The 19,626-nt window shown below is 47.1% G+C and overlaps 1 long non-coding RNA gene across 2 annotated transcripts in view; it reads right to left on the reverse strand.

The window, feature by feature from the left end:
- Window positions 1-4,488: 4,488 nt before the first annotated feature.
- LOC139232628 (uncharacterized) overlaps window positions 4,489-19,626 on the reverse strand; it is a 156,485-nt gene continuing 141,347 nt past the window's right edge. For both annotated transcript variants that reach the window (XR_011588059.1, XR_011588060.1), the window contains one exon: window positions 4,489-5,259. This is a non-coding gene — a long non-coding RNA (uncharacterized lncRNA). The remainder of the gene's footprint in view (window positions 5,260-19,626) is intronic.

Raw genomic sequence — 19,626 nt, forward strand, 5'->3', positions numbered from 1 at the left:
TTCGCCTTCCTGATTACCTGCTGCACCTGCAAACTAACCTTTTGGGATTCATGCACAAGGCCGAGAGGTGGGCACCAGAGGGACTGGAGTGCATCATCACGCCCGGCAACCAAATTTTAATTTGATTTTACGTTTTTAAGTTTAATTTGTTTTAATTGCCGGTGCTTTTAGTGTCCCCCTTCCCTTTTATAGGGGGCACTGGAAAAATTTGATTTTAGCGCCCCAAAAAAAAACCAAAAACCAAAAAAAAAAAGGAGCCTTGAAAATGTCTGCTGTGTCACCCAGGTCGGGTGGCATGGTTTTAATGTTTTATGTTTTTGCAGGTTAACTCAAAAGAGTTTCATGCACAAGGACGAGAGGTGGGCACCAGAGGGACTGGAGTGCATCATCACGCCCGGCAACCAAATTTTAATTTGATTTTACGTCTTAAAGTTTAATTTGTTTTAATTGCCGGTGCTTTTAGTGTCCCCCTCCCCTTTTATAGGGGGCACTGGGAAAATTTGATTTTAGCGCCCCAAAAAAAAACCCCAAAAAATAATTTGGAAAAAAAAAAAGGGGGCCTTGAAAATGTCTGCTGTGTCACCCAGGTCGGGTGGCATGGTTTTAATGTTTTATGTTTTGCAGGTAAACTCAAAAGAGTTTCATGCACAAGGACGAGAGGTGGGCACCAGAGGGACTGGAGTGCATCATCACGCCCGGCAACCAAATTTTAATTTGATTTTACGTTTTAAAGTTTAATTTGTTTTCATTGCCGGTGCTTTTAGTGTCCCCCTTCCCTTTTATAGGGGGCACTGGGGAAAATTGTGATTTTAGTGCCCAAAAAAAAACCAAAAAAAGGAAAACACAAAAAAAAAACAAAAAAAAGGGGGGAAAAAAAAAAGGGCCTTGTAAATGTCTGGAGTGTCACCCAGGTCGGGTGGCACCGTTTAATGTTTTATGTTTTGCAGGTGAACTCCAAAAAGAGTTTCATGCACAAGGACAAGAGGTGGGCATCGGAGGGACTGGAGTGCATCATCACGCCCGGCAACCAAATTTTAATTTGATTTTACGTTTTAAAGTTTAATTTGTTTTCATTGCCGGTGCTTTTAGTGTCCCCCTCCCCTTTTATAGGGGGCACTGGGAAAATTTGATTTTAGCGCCCCAAAAAAAAAACCAAAAAAAATAATTAAACTCAAAAGAGTTTCATGCACAAGGACGAGAGGTGGGCACCAGAGGGACTGGAGTGCATCATCACGCCCGGCAACCAAATTTTAATTTGATTTTACGTTTTTAAGTTTAATTTGTTTTAATTGCCGGTGCTTTTAGTGTCCCCCTTCCCTTTTATAGGGGGCACTGGAAAAATTTGATTTTAGCGCCCCAAAAAAAAACCAAAAACCAAAAAAAAAAGGGGCCTTGAAAATGTCTGCTGTGTCACCCAGGTCGGGTGGCATGGTTTTAATGTTTTATGTTTTTGCAGGTTAACTCAAAAGAGTTTCATGCACAAGGACGAGAGGTGGGCACCAGAGGGACTGGAGTGCATCATCACGCCCGGCAACCAAATTTTAATTTGATTTTACGTTTTTAAGTTTAATTTGTTTTAATTGCCGGTGCTTTTAGTGTCCCCCTTCCCTTTTATAGGGGGCACTGGGGAAAATTGTGATTTTAGTGCCCAAAAAAAAACCAAAAAAAGGAAAACACAAAAAAAAACAAAAAAAAGGGGGGAAAAAAAAAAAGGGCCTTGTAAATGTCTGGAGTGTCACCCAGGTCGGGTGGCACCGTTTAATGTTTTATGTTTTGCAGGTGAACTCCAAAAAGAGTTTCATGCACAAGGACGAGAGGTGGGCATCGGAGGGACTGGAGTGCATCATCACACCCGGCAACCAAATTTTAATTTGATTTTACGTTTTAAAGTTTAATTTGTTTTAATTGCCGGTGCTTTTAGTGTCCCCCTCCCCTTTTATAGGGGGCACTGGAAAAAATTTGATTTTAGCGCCCCAAAAAAAAAAAAAAGGAAAAAAAAAAAAGGGGCCTTGAAAATGTCTGCTGTGTCACCCAGGGCGGGTGGCACGGTTTAATGTTTATGTTTATTTTCAGGTAAACTCAAAAGAGTTTCATGCACAAGGACGAGAGGTGGGCACCAGAGGGACTGGAGTGCATCATCACGCCCGGCAACCAAATTTTAATTTGATTTTACGTTTTAAAGTTTAATTTGTTTTAATTGCCGGTGCTTTTAGTGTCCCCTTCCCTTTTATAGGGGGCACCGGAAAAAAGTTGATTTTAGCGCCCCAAAAAAAAAAGAAAAGAAAAAAGAAAAAAAAGGGGCCTTGTAAATGTCTGCTGTGTCATCCAGGGCGGGTGGCACGGTTTAATGTTTTATGTTTTACAGATAAACTCTAAAAGAGTTTCATGCACAAGGACGAGAGGTGGGCACCGGAGGGACTGGAGTGCATCATCACGCCCGGCAACCAAATTTTAATTTGATTTTACGTTTTAAAGTTTAATTTGTTTTAATTGCCGGTGCTTTTAGTGTCCCCCTCTCCTTTTATAGGGGGCACTGGAAAAATGTGATTTTAGCGCCCAAAAAAAAAACCCCATAAAAAATGAAAAACACAAAAAAAAAAAGGAAAAAAGGGCCTTGTAAATGTCTGGTGTGTCACCCAGGTCGGGTGGCACGGTTTAATGTTTTTTGTTTTGCAGATGAACTCCAAAAAGAGTTTCATGCACAAGGACCCCCAGGTCCCTTTGCACCACAACATGTTGTAATTTCTCCCCATTCAAATAATATTCCCTTTTACTGTTTTTTTTCCCCAAGGTGGATGACCTCACACCTTCCGACATTGTATTCCATCTGCCAAACCTTAGCCCATTCGCTTAACCTATCCAAATCTCCTTGCAGTCTCTCTGAGTCCTCTACACAACCCGCTTTCCCACTAATCTTAGTGTCATCTGCAAATTTTGTTGCACTACACTCTGTCCCCTCTTCAAGGTCATCTATGTATATTGTAAACAGTTGTGGTCCCAGCACTGATCCCTGTGGCACACCACTAACCACTGATTTCCAAACGGAAAAGGACCCATTTATCCCGACTCTCTGCTTTCTGTTCGCCAGCCAATTCTCTATCCATGCTAATACATTTCCTCTGACTCCGCGTACCTTTATCTTCTGTAGTAACCTTTTGTGTGGCACCTTATCGAATGCCTTTTGGAAATCTAAATACACCACATCCATCGGTACACCTCTATCCACCATGCTCATTATATCCTCAAAGAATTCCAGTAAATTAGTTAAACATGATTTCCCTTTCATGAATCCATGCTGCGTCTGCTTGATTGCACTATTCCTATCCAGATGTCCCGCTATTTCTTCCTTAATGATAGTTTCAAGCATTTTCCCCACTACAGATGTTAAACTAACCAGCCTATAGTTACCTTCCTTTTGCCTGCCCCCTTTTTTAAACAGAGGCGTTACATTAGCTGTTCTCCAATCCGCTGGTACCTCCCCAGAGTCCATAGAATTTTGGTAGATTATAACGAATGCATCTGCTATAACTTCAGCCATCTCTTTTAATACCCTGGGATGTATTTCATCAGGACCAGGGGACTTGTCTACCTTCAGTCCCATTAGCCTGTCCAGCACTACCCCCCTAGTGATAGTGATTGTTTCAAGGTCCTCCCTTCCCACATTCCTGTGGCCTGCAAATTTTGGCATTGTTTTTGTGTCTTCCACTGTGAAGACGGAAGCAAAATAATTGTTTAAGGTCTCAGCCATTTCCACATTTCCCATTATTAAATCTCCCTTCTCATCTTCTAAGGGACCAACATTTACTTTAGTCACTCTCTTCCGTTTTATATATCGGTAAAAGCTTTTACTATCTGTTTTTATGTTTTGCGCCAGTTTACTTTCGTAATCTATCTTTCCTTTCTTTATTGCTTTCTTAGTCATTCTTTGCAGTCGTTTAAAATTTTCCCAATCTTCTAGTTTCCCACTAACCTTGGCCACCTTATACGCATTGGTTTTTAATTTGATACTCTCCTTTATTTCCTTGGTTATCCACGGCTGGTTATCCCTTCTCTTACCGCCCTTCTTTTTCACTGGAATATATATTTTTTGCGCACTATGAAAGAGCTCCTTAAAAGTCCTCCACTGTTCCTCAATTGTGCCACCGTTTAGTCCTTGTTTCCAGTCTACTTTAGCCAACTCTGCCCTCATCCCACTGTAGTCCCCTTTGTTTAAGCATAGTACCCTCGTTTCTGATACAACTTGAAGAAAGCCCCGAAGCTGCGACCGCCGATATTCCGGGCTTGCGGCGTGGTTTAGAAAACCGCCCGGGCTCCCTGCTGGTCCGTTACTCCTCTTCACCCCGCTCAAATAGCTGCTTCTGTGGATTCTATGTGAAACGTGTCGCCTCTGCTATTACACTCATCGCGCAGACTCCAAACCCAGCCAGGATCTGCGCCTGCGCTCTTGTAGTCTGGGTGCGGCACATTCTCGCCCGCTGGGAATGCTGGGGGAAAACCTTTCCATTGAACGCCCACCTTAATGAATAGAAGAGGATTTACTGTGATTGCATTGGGCACTGAACCATGTTTATTAAGGCAATTAAACTTTGTTTCTGATGCTCTTAATAACCCCTATGGACCTGAGCTGGAAATTAATGTTCTGGCAGTCCGAGAGGCGGTAGTTCCTGGCGTTGGTGAGGCCTATAAAGGCTCAGCGGCAGCAGTCCGAGAGGCGGGAGCTCCTGGCATGGTGAGGCCTATAAAGGCTCAGCGGCAGCGCGAGGCGGCGGCAGTCTGAGAGGCAGGAGTTCTTGGCGTTGGTGAGGCCGATAAAGGCTCAGCGGCAGTGAGAGGCGCCGGCAGTCCGAGAGGCGGGAGTTCCTGGCGTTGGTGAGGCCTAGAAAGGCTCGGCGGCAGTCCAAGAGGCGGGAGTTCCTGGCGTTGGTGAGGCCTATAAAGGCTCGGCAGCAGCGAGAGGCGGGAGTTCCTGTTGGTGAGGCATATAAAGGCTCAGCGGCAGTGAGAGGCGGCGGCAGTCCGAGAGGCGGGAGTTCCTGGCGTTGGTGAGGCCTAGAAAGGCTCGGCGGCAGCGAGAGGCGGCCTCAGTCCGAGAGGCGGGAGTTCCTGTTGGTGAGGCATATAAAGGCTCAGCGGCAGCGAGAGGCGGGAGTTCCTGGCGTTGGTGAGGCCTATAAAGGCTCAGCGGCAGCGAGAGGCGGGAGTTCCTGGAGTCGGGAGGTCTATAAAGGCTCAGTGGCAGCGAGAGGTGTACCTGTGCAGCTGCAGCGGGGAGAGAAGGCAAAAAAGTAGAAAGAAATCAAAAGGTGACGTCACAGCCAAGGGGGTAAGTGATTGGTGAGTAGTTTTTCTTTTTTCTCTTCGATAACAGTGAGTAAACTTTAACATTGTTGTTGCCTATCTAGGGGTTAAGTCATGGCAGGAGAGCTCGGTCGGGTGTTATGCTCCTCTTGTACCATGTGGGAACTCAGGGACGACTCCAGTGTCCCTGACGACTACGTGTGCAGGAAGTGTATCCACCTCGAGCTCCTGACGGACCGCGTCGCAGAGTTGGAGCTGAGGGTGGATTCACTCTGGAGCATCCACGATGCTGAGAATGACGTGAGTAGCACGTGTAGCGAGTTGGTCGTACCGCAGGGAAAGGGTCCACAGCCAGATAGGGAATGGAAGACCAACAAGAAGAGCAGTGCAAGGAAGGTAGTGCAGGGGTCCCCTGTGGTCATCCCCCTGCAAAACAGATACACTGCTTTGGGTACTGTTGAGGGGGATGACTCATCAGGGGAGGGCAGCAGCAGCCAAGTTCATGGCACCGTGGCTGGCTCTGCTGCACAGGAGAGCAAGAAAAAGAGTGGGAGAGCGATAGTGATAGGGGATTCAATTGTAAGTGGAATAGATAGGCGTTTCTGCGGCCACAACCAAGACTCCAGGATGGTATGTTGCCTCCCTGGTGCAAGGGTCAAGGATGTCTCGGAGCGGGTGCAGGACATTCTAAAAAGCGACGGAGATCAGCCAGTTGTCGTCGTGCACATTAGTACCAACGACATAGGTAAAAAAAGGGATGAGGTCCTATGAAACGAATTTAAGGAGCTAGCTAAATTTAAAAAGTAGGACCTCAAAAGTAGTAATCTCGGGATTGCTACCAGTGCCATGTGCTAGTCAGAGTAGGAATCGCAGGATAGCGCAGATGAATACGTGGCTTGAGCAGTGGTGCAGCCAGGGAGGAATTCAAATTCCTGGGGCATTGGAACCGGTTCTGGGGGAGGTGGGACCAGTACAAACCGGACGGTCTGCACCTGGGCAGGACCGGAACCAATGTCCCAGGGGGAGTGTTTGCTAGTGCTGTTGGGGAGGAGTTAAACTAATATGGCAGAGGGATGGGAACCAATGCAGGGAGACAGAGGGAGACAAAAGGGAGGCAAATGCAAAAGACAGAAAGGAGATGAGGAAAAGTGGAGGGCAGAGAAACCCAAGGCAAAGAACAAAAAGGGCCACTGTACAGCAAAATTCTAAAAGGACAAAGGGTGTTAAAAAACAAGCCGGAAGGCTTTGTGTCTTAATGCAAGGAGTATCCGCAATAAGGTGGATTAATTAACTCTGCAAATAGATGTTAACAAATATGATGTGATTGGGATTACGGAGACGTGGCTCCAGGATGATCAGGGCTGGGAACTCAACATCCAGGGGTATTCAACATTCAGGAAGGATAGAATAAAAGGAAAAGGAGGTGGGGTAGCATTGCTGGTTAAAGAGGAGATTAATGCAATAGTTAGGAAAGACATTAGCTTGGATGATGTGGAATCTATATGGGTAGAGCTGCAGAACACCAAAGGACAAAAAACGTTAGTGGGAGTTGTGTACAGACCTCCAAACAGTAGTAGTGATGTTGGGGAGGGCATCAAACAGGAAATTAGGGGTTCATGCAATAAGGGTGCAGCAGTTATAATGGGTGACTTTAATATGCACATAGATTGGGCTAACCCATCTGGAAGCAATACGGTGGAGGAGGATTTCCTGGAGTGCATAAGGGATGGTTTTTTAGACCAATATGTCGAGGAACCAACTAGGGGGGAGGCCATCTTAGACTGGGTGTTGTGTAATGAGAGAGGATTAATTATCAATCTCGTTGTGCGAGGCCCCTTGGGGGAGAGTGACCATAATATGGTGGAATTCTGCATTCGGACGGAGAATGAAACAGTTAATTCAGAGACCATGGTCCAGAACTTAAAGAAGGCTAACTTTGAAGGTATGAGGCGTGAACTGGCTAGGATAGATTGGCGAATGATACTTAAGGGGTTGACTGTGGATGGGCAATGGCAGGCATTTAGAGACCGCATGGATGAACTACAACAATTGTACATTCCTGTCTGGCGTAAAAATAAAAAAGGGAAGGTGGCTCAACCGTGGCTATCAAGGGAAATCAGGATAGTATTAAAGCCAAGGAAGTGGCATACAAATTGGCCAGAAATAGCAGTGAACCCGGAGACTGGGAGAAATTTAGAACTCAGCAGAGGAGGACAAAGGGTTTGATTAGGGCAGGAAAAATGGAGTACGAGAAGAAGCTTGCAGGGAACATTAAGACGGATTGCAAAAGTTTCTATAGATATGTAAAGAGAAAAAGGTTAGTGAAGACAAACGTAGGTCCCCTGCAGTCAGAATCGGGGGAAGTCATAACTGGGAACAAAGAAATGGCGGACCAATTGAACAAGTACTTTGGTTCGGTATTCACTAAGGAGGACACAAACAACCGTCCGGATATAAAAGGGGTCGGAGGGTCTAGTAAGGAGGAGGAACTGAAGGAAATCCTTATTCGTCGGGAAATTGTGTTGGGGAAATTGATGGGATTGAAGGCCGATAAATCCCCAGGGCCTGATGGACTGTATCCCAGAGTACTTAAGGAGGTGGCCTTGGAAATAGTGGATGCATTGACAGTCATTTTCCAACATTCCATTGACTCTGGATCAGTTCCTATCGATTGGAGGGTAGCCAATGTAACCCCACTTTTTTTTTAAAAAAGGAGGGAGAGAGATAACAGGGAATTATAGACCGGTCAGCCTGACCTCAGTAGTGGGTAAAATGATGGAATTAATTATTAAGGATGTCATAGCAGCGCATTTGGAAAGAGGTGACATGATAGGTCCAAGTCAGCATGGATTTGTGAAAGGGAAATCATGCTTGACAAATCTTCTGGAATTTTTTGATGTTTCCAGTAGAGTGGACAAGGGAGAACCAGTTGATGTGGTATATTTGGATTTTCAGAAGGCGTTCGACAAGGTCCCACACAAGAGATTAATGTGCAAAGTTAAAGCACATGGGATTGGGGGTAGTGTGCTGACATGGATTGAGAACTGGTTGTCAGACAGGAAGCAAAGAGTAGGAGTAAATGGGGACTTTTCAGAATGGCAGGCAGTGACTAGTGGGGTACCGCAAGGTTCTGTGCTGGGGCCCCAGCTGTTTACACTGTACATTAATGATTTAGATGAGGGGATTAAATGTAGTATCTCCAAATTTGCGGATGACACTAAGTTGGGTGGCAGTGTGAGCTGCGAGGAGGATGTTATGAGGCTGCAGAGCGACTTGGATAGGTTGGGTGAGTGGGCAAATGCATGGCAGATGAAGTATAATGTGGATAAATGTGAGGTTATCCACTTTGGTGGTAAAAACAGAGAGACAGACTATTATCTGAATGGTGACAGATTAGGAAAAGGGGAGGTGCAAAGAGACTTGGGTGTCATGGTACATCAACCATTGAAGGTTGGCATGCAGGTGCAGCAGGTGGTTAAGAAAGCAAATGGCATGTTGGCCTTCATAGCGAGGGGATTTGAGTACAGGGGCAGGGAGATGTTGCTACAGTTGTACAGGGCATTGGTGAGGCCACACCTGGAGTATTGTGTACAGTTTTGGTCTCCTAACCTGAGGAAGGACATTCTTGCTATTGAGGGAGTGCAGCAAAGGTTCACCAGACTGATTCCCGGGATGGCGGGACTGACCTATCAAGAAAGACTGGATCAACTGGGCTTGTATTCACTGGAGTTCAGAAGAATGAGAGGGATCTCATAGAAACGTTTAAAATTCTGACGGGGTTAGACAGGTTCGATGCAGGAAGAATGTTCCCAATGTTGGGGAAGTCCAGAACCAGGGGACACAGTCTAAGGATAAGGGGTAAGCCATTTAGGACCGAGATGAGGAGGAACTTCTTCACCCAGAGAGTGGTGAACCTGTGGAATTCTCTACCACAGAAAGTTGTTGAGGCCAATTCACTAAATATATTCAAAAAGGAGTTAGATGAAGTCCTTACTACTAGGAGGATCAAGGGGTATGGCGAGAAAGCAGGAATGGGGTACTGAAGTTGCATGTTCAGCCATGAACTCATTGAATGGCGGTGCAGGCTAGAAGGGCCGAATGGCCTACTCCTGCACCTATTTTCTATGTTTCTATAAATATTGAACAAATCTGCTTGTTTCAAACACTGTCGAATATTTGATTTCTCCAAAATAAGAGACTAATTAATGCTTCCTTACCAACTGTTCCATTTTGGGCCTTTTCTTACTCTCGATTATTTCACTCCTCACCCAGTTCATTTTTTACCATATCAAATCCCAAGGTTGTTCCGTTTGAGTATATGGCTTTTGTGGGTGTCATAGACTGAATCGGAGTGTCTTACATTGCACTCATCTGACGTTCATTTCAACCAAACCTTGGAATAACAATCTTGTGTGAGACTGTAAATCCGTTATTTTGTATATTATTTAACGCTTTTTGAGTGCGGTTACTGCATGCAATAGCCTTCGAAATGTTCTGATCTTTGTAATTGCTTTTGCTGTTTTTGAAAGTTTTGTTGATATAATTACTTGTTACTAACATACCTTGCAATATTTCTTGCATCGAGATAATTGTTTAAATACTTCCATTATCAGGTCTTTAGCTCCTCCACTGATAGCTGTCAACAATCCTTGGTTAGGGGCTGGGATTTGGGTGCAGGTTTAGGAGTTAGTGGTTATTTGTTAGGATTGGGGTTGGTGGCTGTGATAGTCAATAGGATATTAGGCTGAGGAGATCATAATTAACTTAGAAAGCAGTATTAACAATATAAGTGTCACTTTTCCATTTCATTATTTTAACCTCATGCAGACGAGTCACAAAACAACCTCACAAACTGTTCATTCAAGGAACCTTGTTTCCTGCAAGCCTCGTTTCCTTCCTTAGAATCATGGACGTGTACAGCACGGAAGGAGGCCATTTCAGCCCAACATGTCCATGCTGGTCAACAAAAGTCTATCCAGCCTAATCCCACTTTCCAGCTCTAGTCCGTAACCCTGCAGGTTATGGCAGTTCAGGTGCACATCCAGGTAGTTTTTAAATGTGGCAAGGGCTTCTGCCTCTACCACCCTTTCAGGCAGTGAGTTCCAACCCCCCATGACCCTCTACATGAAGAAATTTCCCCTCAAATCCCCTCTAAACCTTCTACTAATTACTTTAAATTTATGCTCCCTGGTTGTTGACCCCTCTGCTAATGGAAATAAGTCCTTTCTATCCATTATATCCAAGCCCCTCATAATTTTATACACCTCAATGAAGTCTCCCTTCAGCCTCCTCTGTTCCAATGAAAAAAAATCTAGCCTATCTAATCTGTCCTCATAGCTTAGATTCTCCATTCTGGGCAACATCCGCATAAATTTCCTCTGTACCCTCTCCAGTGCAATCATGACCTTCCTGTAATGTGGTGAACAGAACTGCATACAATACTCCAGCGGTGGCCTAACCAGTGTTTATACAGTTCAAGATTCCTTGCTCTTGTATTCTATGCCTTGGCTAATATACGCAAGCTTTCCATATGCCCTCTTAACCACCTTATCTACCTGGCCTGCTACTTTCAGGGATCTGTGGACATGCACTCCAAGGTCCCTTTGTTCCTCTACACTTCAGTGTCCTATAATTTAATGTGTATTCCTTTCATTGTTAGCCCTCCCCAAACGCATTACCTCACATGTCTCTGGATTAAATTGCATTTGCCATTGTTCTGCCCACCTGATAAATTGATTAATATCTTCCTGCAGTCCGTAGATTTCTTGTAGATTTTAGTATCATCTCTAAACTTCTTAATCATACCTCCTATATTCAAGTCTAGATCATTGATGTGTATCACAAAAAGCAAGGGATCTAGTATTGAGCCCTGCAGAACCCCACTGGACACATCCTTCCAATCGCAAAAGCACCCATTAACCATTACCCTTTGCTTCCTGCCTCTGAGCTAATTTTGGATCCAATTTACCACTTTGCCCTGGATCCCATGGGCATTTACTTTTGTGATCAGTCTGCCATGCAGGATCTTATCAAAAGCGTTGCTAAAATCCATATACACTGCATCATATGCTTTGCCTTTATCGGCCCTCCTGGTTACCTCCTCGCAAAATTCAATCAAATTAATCAGACATGATCTTCCCTTAACAAATCTGTGCTGACTGTCCTTGATTAATCAGTGTCTTTCTAAGTGAAGATTTATCCTGTCCTTCAGGAGTTTTTCCAATAATTTTCCACTGATGTTAGGCTGACAAGCCTGTAATTACTCGGTCTGTCCCTTTCTCCCTTCTTAAACAAAGGTACCACATTAGCAGTCCTCCAGTCCTCTGGCACCACACCAGAAGCCAGAGAGGATTGGAAAATGATTGTCAAAGCCTCAGCTATTTCCTCTTTTGCTTCGCTTAACAGCCTAGGATACATTTCATCTGTATCTGGGGACTTATCCACTTTCAAAGCTGCCAAACCCCTTTATACTTCCTCCCTCACTATGTTTATTTCATCGAATATGTCACACTTCTCCTCCTTGATAGTAGTGTCTCCATTGACCCTCTCTTTTGTGAAAACAGATGCAAAGTATTCATTAACAACCATACCCACATCTTCTGCCTTTTTTCCACATATCTACATTTATCACATGACATTTAATTAGGGACATTAGATTTTGGGATTTTGCAACAAGAATAGATGGATACATTTGTTGCACTGGTTACAGCCAATTATCAGCCTTTCTGAAAAGGTCTTCTGACAATAACCTGTCACCAGGCCCCACCAGTCACCATGTGAATCCACCATCATATCTTCATCCATTACCCACCTTTCATCATCACCACCACGACCATTCCCCACACTAAGGCTCTCTAATTCCCAAGTGGAGCATAAACACCGGCATGGACTTGTTGGTCCAAATGGCCCAATTCTCTGCCATATATACTATTTCATTTTGCAGTATCAGTTTAAGTGATTCCTGGATTTGGAGTCACAGTGCAAGTGGTTCTTGGATTTGATGCCTCAGTGTAAGTGGTCCCTGGGTTTGGTGTCACAACACGAGTAGTCCCTGGATTTCGTGTCACAATATAAGTGGTCCCTGGGTTTGATGTCACAATGTAAGTGGTCACTGGATTTGTTGTCAAAAGCACCTCATCACTGGGACTGAGGGCAAACCCACAGCCCAGCAACATGTTCAGCACAGAATGATCCCAATCAAACCTATTCACAATTAACACTATCCACATTAATTCACCAGAATCAGCTCAGTGCCCGCAAGTAACTGCAGCTCCGCATCGAAATTCAGTGAAACACAATTCAAAACATTTTAAAGAAAAATAAACCCCATCACAGCACAACAGAGGTGATTAATGGGCAGTAAATCCCCCTCTCATACACCTCCTTCACACCTACTCTCCAACTCCCTCTCGACATACACCTCCTTCACCCCTACTCTCCAACTCCCTCTACATACATCGGCTTCACCCCTACACTCCAACTCCCTCCTGCATACACCTCCTTTACCCCTACTCTCTCACTGCCTCGCTAGAAACACCTCCTTCGCCCCGACTCTCCAACTCCCTTTACATAAACCACCTTCACCCCGACACCCCAACTCCCTCTCGACATACACCTCCTTCACCACTACTCTCCAACTCCGTCTACAAACACCACCTTCACACCTACTCTCCAACTCCCTCGCCACATACACCTCTTCACTCCTACTCTCCAACTCCCTCTACATAAACCACCTTGACCCATACTCTCCAACTCCCTCGACAAACACCTTCACCCCGACTCTCTCACTCCCTCTACATACACCTCCTTGACCACTACTCTCCAACTCCCTCGACAAACACCTTCACCCCGACTCTCTCACTCCCTCGCTACAGACAACTCCTTCACCCCTACTCTCCAACTCCCTCTCTACAGACACCTTCTTCACGCCTACTCCCCTCTCCCTCTCTACATACACCTCCTTCACCCATACTCCCCAACTCCCTCTCTACATACACCTCCTTCACCCCTACTCTCCAACTCCCGCTAGACACCTCCTTTACCCTACACTCCAACTCCCTCTCGAGATACATCTCCTTCACCCCTACTCTCCAACTCCCTCGACATGCACCTCCTTCACCCCTACTCTCCAACTCCCTCTACATACACCTCCTTTACCCCTACTCTCCAACTCCCTCTACATACACCTCCTTTACCCCTACTCTCCAACTCGCTCTCTGCATACACCAACTTCACCCCTACTCTCCAACTCCCTCTCTACATACACCTCCTTCACTCCTACTCTTCAACTCCTCTCTACATAGACCTCCTTCACCCCTACTCTCCAACTCCCTCTCTACATACACCACCTTCACCCCGACTTCCCCAACCCCCTTTCGACAGAGGCCTCCTTCACCCCTACTCTCCAACTCACTCTCGAGATACACCTCCTTCACCCCTACTCCCCAACTCTCTCGACATACACCTCCTTCACCCCTACTCTCCAACTCTCTCTACATACACATCCTTCACCCCTACTCTCCGACTCCCTCTACATACACCTCCTTCACCCCGACTCCCCAAATCCCTCTCTACATACACCTCCTTCAACCCTACTCTCCAACTCCCTCTACATACACCTCCTTCACCCCTACTCTCCAACTGCCTCAACATACACCTCCTTCACTCCTACTCTCCAACTCCCTTTCTACATAAAACTCCTTCACCCCTACTCTCCAACTCACTCTACATATCCCTCCTTCAGCTTACTCTCCAACTCGCGCTGCATACATCTCCTTCACCCCTACTCCCCAAATCCCTCTCTACGTACACCTCCTTCACCCCTACTCTCTCACTCCCTCTCTACATACACATCCTTCACTCCTATTCTTCAACTCCCTCTACATACACCTCCTTCACCCCTACTCTCCAACTCCCTCCACATAAACCACCTTCACCCCGACTCCCCAACTCCCTCTACATACACCTCCTTCTCCCCTACTCTCCAACTCACTCTACATACACCTCCTTCACCCCTACTCTCCAAGTCCCTCACTGACACCTCCTTCACCCCTACTCACCAACTCCCTTTTATATATGTCTCCTTCACCCTTACTCGCCAACTACCTCTACTTACACCTCCTTCACCCCTACTCTCAAACTCCCGCGACATATACCTCCTTCACCCCAACTTCCCAACTCCCTCTCTGCATACACCTCCTGAACCCCGACTCGCCAATTCCCTCTGCATACACCTCCTGAACCGCTACTCTCCAACTCCCTCCACATACACCACCTTCACCCCGACTCTCCAACTCCCTCTACATACACCACTTTCACCCCTATTCTCCAACTCCCTCGCCATAGAAATCCTCCACCCATACTTTCCAACTCCCTCTACATACACCACCTTCACCCCTAGTCCCCAACTCCCTCTACATACACCTCCTTCACCCCTACTCTCCAACTCCTTCTACATACACCTCCTTCACACCTACTCTCCAACTCCCTCTACATACACCTCCTTCACACCTACTCTCCAACTCCCTCTACATACACTACCTTCACCCCTACTCTGCAACTCACTCCACATACACCTCCTTCACCCCTACTCCCCACTCTCTCTCAACATACACCTCCTTCACCCCACTCTCCAACTCCTTCAACATACACCTCCTTCACCCCGCCTCTCCAACTCCCTCGACATACACCTCCTTCACCCCTACTCTCTCACTCCCTCTCGATATAAACCTCCTTCACTCCTACTCTCTCACTCCCTCTCGATATAAACCTCCTTCACCCCTACTCTCCAACTCCCTCGACATGCTCCTCCTTCACCCCTACTCTCCAACTCCCTCTACATACACCTCCTTCACACCTACTCTCCAACTCCCTCGACATACACCTCCTTCACCCCTACTCTCCAACTCCCTCTCGAGATGCACCTCCTTCACCCCTACTCCCCAACTCGCTCTACATACACCTCATTCACACCTACTCTCCAACTCCCTCCACATAAACCTCCTTCACCCTTACTCTCCAACTCACTCAACATACACCTCCTTCACCCCTAGTCTCCAACTCCCTCTACATACACCACCTTCACCCCTACTCCTCAACTCCTCCCTACATACACCTCTTTCACGCCTACTCCCCAACTCACTCTCTACATATACCTCCTTCACCTATACTCTCCGACTCCCTCAACATAGACCTCCTTCAACAGTACTCCAAATCCCTCTACATACACCTCCTTCACCCTACTGTTCAACTCCCTCGACATACACCGCCTTCACCCCTACTCTCCAATTCCCTCTATATACACCTCCTTCACCCTTACTCTCCAACTCCCTCTCTACATAAACTTCCTTCATCCCTACTCTCCATCTCCCTCTACATACAGCTCGTTCACCCCTACTCGCTCACTCCCTCTCGACATACACCTCCTTCACCCGTACTCTGCAAATCGCTCTCTGCATACACCTCCTTCACCACTACTCTCCAACTCCCTCTACATACACCTCCTTCAGCCCAACTCCCTCTCTACATACACCACCTTCACCCCTGCTCTCCAACTCCCTCAACATGCACCTCCTTCACCCCTACGCTCGAAATCCCTCTGCATACACCTCCTTCACCCCTACTCTCCATCTCCCTCTACATACACCTCCTTCACCACTACTCCCCAACTCACTCTCTACATGCACCTCCTTCACTGCTACTCTCCAAATCCCTCGACATACAGCTCCTTCACCCCTACTCTCCAACTCCTTCTACATACACCACCTTCACCCCTACTCTCCAACTCCCTCTACATACACCTCATTCACGTCTACTCTCCAACTCCCTTGACATACACCTCCTTCACCCCTATCTCCAACTCCCTCCCTACATACACCTCCTTCACCCCTACTCTCCAACTCCTTCTACATACACCACCTTCACCCCAACTCTCCAACTCCCTCTACATACACCTCATTCACGTCTACTCTCCAACTCCCTTGACATACACCTCCTTCACCCCTATCTCCAACTCCCTCTCGACATGAACCTCCTTCACCCCTACTCTCCAACTCCTACATACGCCACCTTCACCCCTACACTCCAACTCCCTCTACAGACATCTCCTTCACCCCTACTCTCCAACTCCCTCTACATATACTCCTTCACCCCTACTCTCCAACTCCCTCCACATACAACTCCTTCACCCCTACTCTCCAACTCTCTCCCGACATACACCTCCTTCACCCCTACTCCCTCTCTACATACACTTCCTTCACCCCTACTCTCCAACTCCCTCACAGACACCTCCTTCACCCCTACTCACCAACTCCCTTTTATATATGCCTCCTTCACCCTTACTCTCCAACTCCCTCTAATTACACCACCTTCACCCCTACTTTCCAACGCCCTTTCTACAGATACCTCCTTCACCCCAACTCTCGAACTCCCTCGACAGACACCTCCTCCTTCACCAATACTCGCCAACTCCCTCCACATACACCTCCTTCACCTCGACTCTCCAACTCCCTCTCTACAGAAACCTCCATCACCCCGACTTCCCAACTCCCTCTCTGCATACACCTCCTTAACCCCTACTCTCCAACTCCCTCTACATACACCTCCTTCACCGCTACTCTCCAACTCCCTCTACATTACCACCTTCACCCCGACTCTCCAACTCATTCTACATACACCTCCTTCACCCCTACTCTCCAACTCTCTCTACATACACCTCCTTCACCCCTACTCTCCAACTCCCTCGACATACACCACCTTCACCTCTACTCTCCAACTCCCTCTACATACACCTCCTTCACGCCTACTCTCCAACTTCCTCGACATACACTTCCGGCAACCCTACTCTCCAACTCCCTCGACAGATTCCTCCTTCACCAATAATCTCCAACTCCCTCCACATACACCACCTTCACCCCTACTCTCCAACTCCCTCAACATGCACCTCCTTCACCCCAACTCTCCAACTCCTTCTACATAAACTTCCTTCACCCCGACTCTCCAACTCGCTCTCTACATAAACCTCCTTCACCCCTACTCTCCAACTCCCTCTACATACACCTCGTTCATCCCTACTCTCCAAATCCCTCAACATACACCACCATCACTCCTACTCCCCAACTCCCTCTCGACATACATCTCCTTCACCCCTACTGTCCAACTCCCTCTGCATACACCTTCTTCACCCCTACTCCCCAACGCCCTCTCTACATACACCTCCTTCACCCCTACTGTTCAACTCCCTCGACATACACCACCTTCACCCCTACTCTCCAATTCCCTCTACATACACCTCCTTCACCCTAACTCCCCAACTCGCTCTACATACACCTCCTTCACCCCTACTCTCCAACTCCCTCCACATAAACCTCCTTCACCCTTACTCTCCAACTCCCTCAACATACACCTCCTTCATCCCTAGTCTAAAACTCCCTCTAAAACACCTCCTTCACCCCTACTCCTCAACTCCCTCCCTACAGACACCTCCTTCACGCCTACTCCCCAACTCACTCTCTGCATATACCTCCTTCACCTCTACTCTCCGACTCCCTCAACATAGACCTCCTTCAACCATACTCCAAATCCCTCTACATACACCTCCTTCACCCCTACTCTCCAACTCCATCTCGACATCCACCTCCTTCAACCCTACTCCCAAACTCCCTCTCTACATACACCTCCTTCACCAATACTCTCCAACTCCCTCCACATACACCTCCTTAACCCCGAATCTCCAACTCCCTCTACAGACACCACCTTCACCCCTACTCTCCAACTCCCTCAACATGCACCTCCTTCACCCCAACTCTCCAACTCCCTCTGCATACACCTACTTCACCCCGACTCTCCAACTCCTTCTACATACACCTCCTTCACCCCTACTCCCCAACTCCCTGTACAAACACCTCCTTCACCCCTACTCTCCAACTCCCTCTGCATACACCTTCTTCACCCCTACTCCCCAACGCCCTCTCTACATACACCTCCATCACCCTACTGTTCAACTCCCTCGACATACACCACCTTCACCCCTACTCTCCAATTCCCTCTACATACACCTCCTTCACCCTAACTCTCCAACACCCTCTCTACATAAACTTCCTTCACCCCGACTCTCCAACTCGCTCTCTACATAAACCTCCTTGACCCCTACTCTCCAACTCCCTCTACATACACCTCCGGCAACCCTACTCTCCAACTCCCTCTACAAACACCTCCTTCAACCCTACTCTCCAACTCCCTGTACATACACCACCTTCACCACTGCTCTCCAACTCCCTCTCTACATGCACCTCCTACACCCATACTCTCCAGCTCCCTATTCATATACTCCTTCACCCTTACACTCCAACTCCCTCTGCAGACACCTCCTTAACCCCTACTCTCCAAATCCCTCTACATACACCTACTTCACATTGACTCTCCAACTGCCTCTCTACATACACCTGATTCACCTGTACTCTCCAACTCCTTCTAAATACACCACCTTCACTCCTGCTCTCCAACTCCCTCTCGACATAAACCTCCTTCACTCCTACTCCATCTCTACATACACCTCCTTCACCAATACTCGCCAACTCTCTCGACATACACCTCCTTCACCTCTACTCTCCAACTCCCTCTACATAGACATCCTTCACCCCTACTCTCCAACTCCCTCTACATACACTACCTTCACCCCTACTCTACAACTCACTCCACATACACCTCCTTCACCCCTACTCTTGAACTCATTCTACATACACCTCCTTCACCCCTACTCTCCAACTCCCTCTACATACTCCTCCTTCACCCCTACTCTCCAACTCCCTCAACATACACCTCCTTCACCCCTACTCTCCAACTCCCTCGACAGACACCTCCTCCTTCACCAATACTCGCCAACTCCCTCCTTCACCCCGACTCTCCAACTCCCTCTCTACATAAACCTCCATCACCCCGACTTCCCAACTCCCTCTCTGCATACACCTCCTTAACCCCTACTCTCCAACTCCCTCTACATACACCTCCTTCACCCCTACTCACCAACTCCCTTTTCATACACCACCTTCATCCCTACTCTCCAACTCCCTCGACATACACCTCCGGCAACCCTACTGTCCAACTCACTCGACATACACCTCCTTCACCCCTACTCTCCAATTTCCTCTCGAGATGTACCTCCTTCACCCCTACTCCCCAACTCGCTCTACATACACCTCCTTCACCCCTACTCTCCAACTCCCTCAACATACACCTCCTTCACCCCTAGTCTAAAACTCCCTCTAAAACACCTCCTTCACTCCTACTCCTCAACTCCCTCCCTACATACACCTCCTTCACGCCTACTCC

Source organism: Pristiophorus japonicus, chromosome 20 (assembly GCF_044704955.1).
Source record: "Pristiophorus japonicus isolate sPriJap1 chromosome 20, sPriJap1.hap1, whole genome shotgun sequence".
Classification (NCBI taxonomy): domain Eukaryota; kingdom Metazoa; phylum Chordata; class Chondrichthyes; family Pristiophoridae; genus Pristiophorus; species Pristiophorus japonicus.